Here is a 7,500-nt window from a genome sequence, read left to right on the forward strand (position 1 = left end):
TACTGCTTTATAGGGAAGGTGTCACAGGATACATCTAGCCTTTTCCCTAGAGTAGGTCGTGAAAGTGACAAAGTGATCGCGTTTCGTTCTTTTGAGCGGCTAGCCATGTTAACTCGCGTGAAACGCGGAATCAGCTGCAAATCAGCAACGTATGTAAGTCGCCTACGAGGGCCTCGTTTCCACGTAATCACTTTCTGTTAACTTTCTTACACAAATTGTCAGCGGGTAACTGACGTGACTCTTTGTCGCTTTCAATACTGCCAGTCTGCTCGTAGTTCAGCGGCGTGTTGAGTCTCTTCCCTGTTGGGGGTTAAAGTACAATGTCACAACCCAGTGTGCAGCTCAGAAACTAGGCCACCATTGCAACAGGAGCTGGAAATGCGACAGTTTTCGGGCCACCATATCTCGAGGCTAGGGAACAAGAACCACCCTTCGTTCCGCGGACTTGTTCGCCATCGCTTCTCGGCCTTTTGGCTAAGATCAAGTGTAGTATCTGTTCTTATCAGCTTAATATCTGATACGCTGCTCATTGAGCAGCTCATATATTAAACTGATTTTTGGAACTGGGCTGTGGAAAAGAGGCTTGCCTCGTCCCAGCCACGGGTTGCCTCGGTATAGCACTACCTCCGAGCGCGGCCCACTTCCCCTTGGGGAAGAAATATTCAACCAAAAAACAGAATTGAAATGAAATAGAACTTTGTGTGTCTGTCTCCCCACAGGATGTATGTAGAGGTAGCAGAGAAGTGACAAGTCCCGGATCTGATGGCCACTAAAAGAAAAACCACAAGGGATATAGGGGTAAGGCAATTTTTCCGTTGTCGAGGGGCGCAAAGCATTTCATACTTACCTGACGCGGGTTTATCCTGTTAAGGCTAGTATCCAGACCGTTAAAAGTTGAAAGACTTGGTCTTTACTGTTTTGCTTCAGTTGCCTGTTGCTTTACAGATTTATTGGCGCCTTGTGTGCTCCCCGGGCCTGCTTTCTCTCGCTAGATTGTGGGCCTTGTGGGGGTGTTCCTGCGCTGTTGGTCGCCCATCCACTTTGTAACCCTACGGAGTGGTGCTTAACTTTTTGTTGAGCGTTATGGCGGTGCCTTTTCTTCGGACTGTGGTCCTAAATGTTGCTGGTTTCCCGTCGACTGCTAGTCGAGTGGACATTGCCAAGTGCGTGGATGCGAAGTTTTCGTCCCGTTTTCCAGTAGAGTCCATCCAGTTTGTTCCTGGCGGCCATGTTCAAGTCACGTTCCGTTCCAGCGATGCCAAACGTTCTGTTGAGTCTGTTGATACCATCGCCATTGGTAATGTGCAGTGTCGTGTTGTGAGGCCTGGCCCTAAAATGGAGAATGTGCTTGTGTTCCACTACCCGTTTGAGTCCAACCCGTCTGCTTTACGCCGTGTTTTGAGCTCCTTTGGTGAAGTACATGATGTTTCTATGCAGCATTATCCTGACCTGAATACTGTCGCTACTGGTACTCGTATTGTCCGTATGGTCCGCAAGGCTAGTATCCCGCGCTCCTTGGATGTTAACGGTGTTTTGGTGAAAGTTTGGTATCGTGGTCAGCCCGTTGAATGTGACATCTGTGGCAAGAGTGGTCATGTCTCCAAAGTCTGTCCTTTGAAAGGCAAATGTCGTCGCTGTTTGCAGCCTGGCCATCTGGCTCGCAATTGTAAGAATGCTCCTCGTGCCTGGGATACTGTGCCGTCGTCTGGGGATGCTGTCCCGCCGTCCGGTTCTTCTGTGGCCTCTCAGGATCCTACACCCGCTGAAGCTGCTGCTGTTTCTTTTCCTGCTCGTCCCGCTGAAGCTGCTGCTGTTTCTGTTCCTGCTCGTCCCGCTGAAGGTGCTGCTGTTTCGGTTCCTGCTCGTCCCGTTGAAGCTGCTGCTGTTTCTGTTCCTGCTCGTCCCCCTGTTGTTCCTGCTGCGTCTGCCTCATTGGCTCCGACTCCTTCGTTTGCTATTGGTGTATATGGTGCGGATGAAAATTGGGGTATGGATGATGGGAAGATGGAGGTTGGTAATGCTGAATCTTCTTCTGCCTGTGATGAGGATTCTGCTAGTGTAGATGGTGATGAGTCGGTTAATGGTGACGTTGGTGATCCTGAGGCCAGTCAGAGTGTTTTGGCTGGAGTTTCTGCTGTTGTTGTCCCCCCTGTAGTGTCTGATCGTCCTCTCATTGATATTATTGAGAAGTCGGGTGGTGATGTGGTTGATTCTGCTTCTGCTGATGTGAATGTTTCTGCTGGCGAGGAATCTCAATTTCAGTGTCAGTTTTCTGCTGACGATTTTCCTGATGGTCAAGTGGTGAATACCCCTTTGTCTGGCTTGTCAAGCCCTGCTGTTACTGTGCTTGAGGAGGGTGATGTTTCTTCGGCTGATCCAGTTATTTTGTATGTTCCAGAGGGTGTGAGGTCTGGATACCCGAGCGAACTACCTAACTTTCCGTACTGTCTTATTGCAAAGGACATTGTGCTTCGTCGTCAGCGTATTGTGGCTACTGATTTTCCTAAGAAGAAGTTACGTATTCTGGTTGGGGACAAGACTCAATGGGTTGATGCTCTTGTGCGGCGGCGGCGTCCTTGAGTTTGCGGTGGTTTGTTTCATCATTTGTTTTGGTTGGCTGCTTTGTTTTGCCTTTAATTCTGGTTTGAGTCCTCCTGTTTCTGCGGTTTGTTTTGAGTGAGTATGTTGGTTTGTTGGTTTGTGTCCTGCGTGGTTTAAGTGAGTGTGTCGTCCTGTTTTCTTTCTGGTTGTACTGGTTTCTGTTGTTCTCGTCTTTTCCTGTAGGTGAGGCGGGGTTCGACTCCCCGGCGTAGTTTGGCGAGCCGGCTCCGTATGGAGGTGCTTCCTCTCCTTGGTGGTCCGTATTTATCTTGTGTCTTTGTCTTTATCTTGTGTCTATGGCTGCTGGGCATTGCACTTCGCCTGGTGGACCACCTAAATACAAAAAAAACTTACCTGACGCGGGAGGTACTGTGATCAAGGAGGCAGTCCTCTCAAGGTGAGGCCCTTTCATTGCACTTCGATTGGGTTGACCCTTGCGATTACCCCAAATGTGGGTAACTCGAGCGTATAATTTCTGGTAGTGGGGACCTGCGTTCGCGCTAGTCCCCGATGGTTGCTAGTTAATGTTCAACTAACACGCGCGCGGCTTTGTTTTGTTATGTTTCAGATGGAGTACGGACGGTTGCAAGAGCAGAGCAGCGAGTGATTTATGTGATTGCCAAGCAAGAAAGGAAAAAGGGTAGGTTTGCTTTTGTTTACGGCCTTCTGTTGCTTTACTGTACCTAGAATTCGACAAGAGAGAACGGCAATTACTTACGCTTTCCAACTTTATATACTTGCAGCGTGAAATGAATGAATGAACTGAGCTGTCGAGCGGGCGATCGTGGAGCTGTGTTAAATACGGGAAGGAAGGGACAAACGAACAAAGCGCTGCCAGAAAGAAGTTCGTCTGAATCGTGAGTAGATTTTCTTGTTGCTGGATTTGTTTAGTTGAATGAGCTTTTCAAGTTGTCGTTTCGTTGCAAAAAATTTCTGTCTTTCCGACCGTTATTAAATAACCGTTGGAAAGATTACGCTGTTTGTTGTGTTTGATTGTAGTTCAATGAATGATTGCTTGATTTTCCTTGCCGTGTACTTGATTTTCACGTCTAAAAGGCGCTGGAATTTCATTCAAATCGAGTTTGTGTCGTCTCCGTTATTGTTGCTTCGAATAATTTGATGTCACAAAGTGTTAATTTGATGTCATAGGCGAAATTTAAACATTCTCGCGCGCTCACGAACTCGGACCGCACATTGCGCCAGTCTTCGAGCTTTTGAATGGGTTTTTTGCGGTCTAAATGAATCGTAGGCCTTTTATGTTGTCCCTGAACTGTTTCAAGAAGCCCGCATCGATCGTTCGCAAAAGGCAAAATCGTTGATTGCTCGCAAAGAAACGTAAAAGGAAAGCCTACAACACGGGGTATTCCCAGGCGGTCACCCATCCAAGTACTAACCCCGCCCGACAGGGCTTAACTTCGGTGATCGGACGAGAACCGGTGTTTTCCCTGTGGTATGGTCGTAGACAAGAGAAAGGGGCGCAAATTTACTGCTTTATAGGGAAGGTGTCACAGGATACATCTAGCTTTTTCCCTAGAGTAGGTCGTGAAAGTGACAAAGTGATCGCGTTTCGTTCTTTTGAGTGGCTAGCCATGTTAACTCGCGTGAAACGCGGAATCAGCTGCAAATCAGCAACGTATGTAAGTCGCCTACGAGGGCCTCGTTTCCACGAAATCACTTTCTGTTAACTTTCTTACACAAATTGTCAGCGGGTAACTGACGTGACTCTTTGTCGCTTTCAATACTGCCAGTTTGCTCGTAGGTCAGCGGCGTGTTGAGTCTCTTCCCTGTTGGGGGTTAAAGTACAATGTCACAACCCAGCGTGCAGCTCAGAAACCGGGCCAGCATTGCAACAGGAGCTGGAAATGCGACAGTTTTCGGGCCACCATATCTCGAGGCTAGGGAACAAGAACCAACCTTCGTTCCGCGGACTTGTTCGCCATCGCTTCTCGGCCTTTTGGCTAAGATCAAGTGTAGTATCTGTTCTTATCAGCTTAATATCTGATACGCTGCTCATTGAGGAGCTCATATATTAAACTGATTTTTGGAACTGGGCTGTGGAAAAGAGGCTTGCCTCGTCCCAGCCACGGGTTGCCTCGGTATAGCACTACCTCCGAGCGCGGCCCACTTCCCCTTGGGGAAGAAATATTCAACTAAAAAACAGAATTGAAATGAAATTGAACTTTGTGTGTCTGTCTCCCCACAGGATGTATGTAGAGGTAGCGCAGAGAAGTGACAAGTCCCGGATCTGATGGCCACTAAAAGAAAAACCACAAGGGATATAGGGGTAAGGCAATTTTTCCGTTGTCGAGGGGCGCAAAGCATTTCATACTTACCTGACGCGGGAGTATGGCCGGAGGCCCTATCATTTTGTGGTAAGGTTTTTTGGTCCCCAAATCAGGCGAAGTGGGCGTTTTGGCGTCTGTTGGGCGTTTTTTCGCTATACACGTGTTTGGTCACCCATCCGTTTTGGTGACCATACGGAGTGGTGCTTAACTTCTTATTAAGCATGATGTCGGGCCCTTTTCAGCGGACCGTGGTTCTGAATGTTACTGAATTTCCGTCTGCTGCGAGTCGTGTTGACATTGCAAAGTGTATTCATGCTAAGTTTGATTCGCGTTTCCCCGTGGAGTCCATCCAGTTTGTGCCTGGTGGTAATGTCCAAGTGACCTTTGTCTCCAGTGCTGGCAAGTTATCTGTTGAGTCTGCTGATTCTATTGCTGTTGGTAGTGTCCAGTGTCGTGTCGTTAGACCTGGCCCCAGGATGGAGAATGTTTTGGTGTTCCATTATCCGTTCGAGTCTCATCCGTCTGCTCTTCGTCGTGTCTTGAGTTCCTTTGGTGAAGTCCATGATGTTAGTATGCAGCACTATCCGGATTTAAGTACTGTTTCTACTGGCACTCGTATTGTTCGAATGGTCCGTAAGTCCCGTATCCCGCGTTCCTTGGATATTGATGGTTCTCTGGTTAAAATCTGGTACCGTGGTCAACCCGTTGAGTGCGATATCTGTAACAAGAGTGGTCATGTCTCGAAGGACTGTCCCCTTAGGGGTAAATGTCGCCGCTGTCTGCAGTCTGGCCATTTGGCAAGAAATTGTAAGAATGCTCCTCGTGCTTGGGGTTCTGTTCAGTTGGCTGCCTCGGCAGATCCTACTCCGGCTGAAGCTGCTGCTGCCTCTGTTCCTTCTTACGTTCCTGTTCCTTACGTTCCTGTTCGCCCCTCCGCGGATGATGTTGGTGAGATTGAGTATGCTCCTGCCGCTTCTACTGATGGTGAGGTCAGTGGTATGGACGATGCTTCTGCTGGCGAGGTCAGTGGTGTGGATGATACTCCTGCCAGTAGTGTGGTTGGAGATGATGGTGCTTCTGTCGCGTCTGATGTTAGTGAGGTTGCTGGTGTGGCGGGTGAGAATGCTGCTGCGGTTGGTTCTGTTGCTGGTGTGGCGGATGAGAATAGTGCTGCGGTTGGTCCTGTTAGTGCAGCTGGCGTGGCCGGTGCAGCTGGTGGAGCTAATGCTGATGCCAGTCAGAGTGTTTTGGCCGAGGCTTCCCCTGTTGTTGATCCCCCTGGTGAGCCTGATCGTTCTCCTGTTGACATTGATACTTTGCGGTGGTGTTATACGCCTTACTCCCCGAATTCGGCGAGTTTTCAAGATGGTCAAGTGGTAAATACTCCTTTGTCTGACTCGCAGGCTTTGTCTGACCCTGTTGTTACTGTGATTGAGGAGGGTATTAATGTTCGGGATGGTGTTCGTCTTATTCCGAGGGAGTTTTTGTATCGTCGTCAGCAAATCTTGTCTGTTGATTGGCGTAGGAGGAAAGTTCGTGTTCAAGTTGGTTCCGGGAGCAAATGGGTTGATGGTATTGTGGAGCGGCGTCGTTGATGTCGTCGTGGTCTGTTGTTTTGGTCGGTGTCGTTGATGTCGTCGTGGTCGTTTGGTTTTGTTGGCGGTTTGTTGGTTGTACTGGGCTTGCCTGAGTGTGTGTATTTTTTGGATTTGTCCTTTGGACGGTCGCCTTGATTGGTTGTACTGTCCTCAAGTGGTGTTTATTTTGTCATCGTGGTCTGTTGTTTTGGGCGGTGTTGTTGATGTCGTCGTGGTCGTTTGGTTTTGTTGGCGGTTTGGTTGAGTGAGTGTGTCGTCCTGTTATGCTTCTGTGTTTGAGCGAGTGTGTTCATGTTGTGCCTCTCGCGTTTTTATTTGTTGATTTGTTCTGTCTTGTTTAGTTTGTGTTTGTCTTGTAACAATGTTTGTAGGGAGCGGGGTTCGATCCCCCGGTGAGTTTGACGTGCTGGTGCACCTCCCGTTTAAGGTGAACCCTTCGTTCGATTTGCTCGTTGGGATAATTCGGTATTGTCTGGCAGGCATTGCACTCCACCCCACTGGGGGCCTGGCCATTCACCTTAAACACAAAAAAACTTACCTGACGCGGGAGGTACTGTGATCAAGGAGGCAGTCCTCTCAAGGTGAGGCCCTTTCATTGCACTTCGATTGGGTTGACCCTTGCGATTACCCCAAATGTGGGTAACTCGAGCGTATAATTTCTGGTAGTGGGGACCTGCGTTCGCGCTAGTCCCCGATGGTTGCTAGTTAATGTTCAACTAACACGCGCGCGGCTTTGTTTTGTTATGTTTCAGATGGAGTACGGACGGTTGCAAGAGCAGAGCAGCGAGTGATTTATGTGATTGCCAAGCAAGAAAGGAAAAAAGGGTAGGTTTGCTTTTGTTTACGGCCTTCTGTTGCTTTACTGTACCTAGAATTCGACAAGAGAGAACGGCAATTACTTACGCTTTCCAACGTTATATACTTGCAGCGTGAAATGAATGAATGAACTGAGCTGTCGAGCGGGCGATCGTGGAGCTGTGTTAAATACGAGAAGGAAGGAACAAACGAACAAAGCG

The 7,500-nt window shown here is 48.6% G+C and overlaps 5 non-coding genes across 5 annotated transcripts; 4 read left to right on the forward strand and 1 right to left on the reverse strand.

Annotated features, from left to right (window-relative positions):
• Nucleotides 1–454: 454 nt before the first annotated feature.
• LOC146486731 (U2 spliceosomal RNA) lies at nt 455–646 on the forward strand. The gene has a single exon (XR_014858628.1). It is a non-coding gene; the product is annotated as a U2 spliceosomal RNA (small nuclear RNA).
• A 2,301-nt stretch (nt 647–2,947) lies between these two features.
• Nucleotides 2,948–3,111, forward strand: LOC146486732 (U1 spliceosomal RNA). The gene has a single exon (XR_014858741.1). It is a non-coding gene; the product is annotated as a U1 spliceosomal RNA (small nuclear RNA).
• Nucleotides 3,112–3,946: 835 nt separating this feature from the next.
• LOC146486733 (5S ribosomal RNA) lies at nt 3,947–4,065 on the reverse strand. Its single transcript, XR_014858809.1, has one exon. It is a non-coding gene; the product is annotated as a 5S ribosomal RNA (ribosomal RNA).
• A 474-nt stretch (nt 4,066–4,539) lies between these two features.
• LOC146486734 (U2 spliceosomal RNA) lies at nt 4,540–4,731 on the forward strand. The gene has a single exon (XR_014858674.1). It is a non-coding gene; the product is annotated as a U2 spliceosomal RNA (small nuclear RNA).
• A 2,283-nt stretch (nt 4,732–7,014) lies between these two features.
• Nucleotides 7,015–7,178, forward strand: LOC146486735 (U1 spliceosomal RNA). The gene has a single exon (XR_014858742.1). It is a non-coding gene; the product is annotated as a U1 spliceosomal RNA (small nuclear RNA).
• Nucleotides 7,179–7,500: the final 322 nt, after the last annotated feature.

The sequence above is a fragment of the Pavona decussata genome, unplaced genomic scaffold, assembly GCF_977016875.1.
Source record: "Pavona decussata unplaced genomic scaffold, jaPavDecu1.1 SCAFFOLD_19, whole genome shotgun sequence".
Lineage (NCBI taxonomy): Eukaryota > Metazoa > Cnidaria > Anthozoa > Scleractinia > Agariciidae > Pavona > Pavona decussata.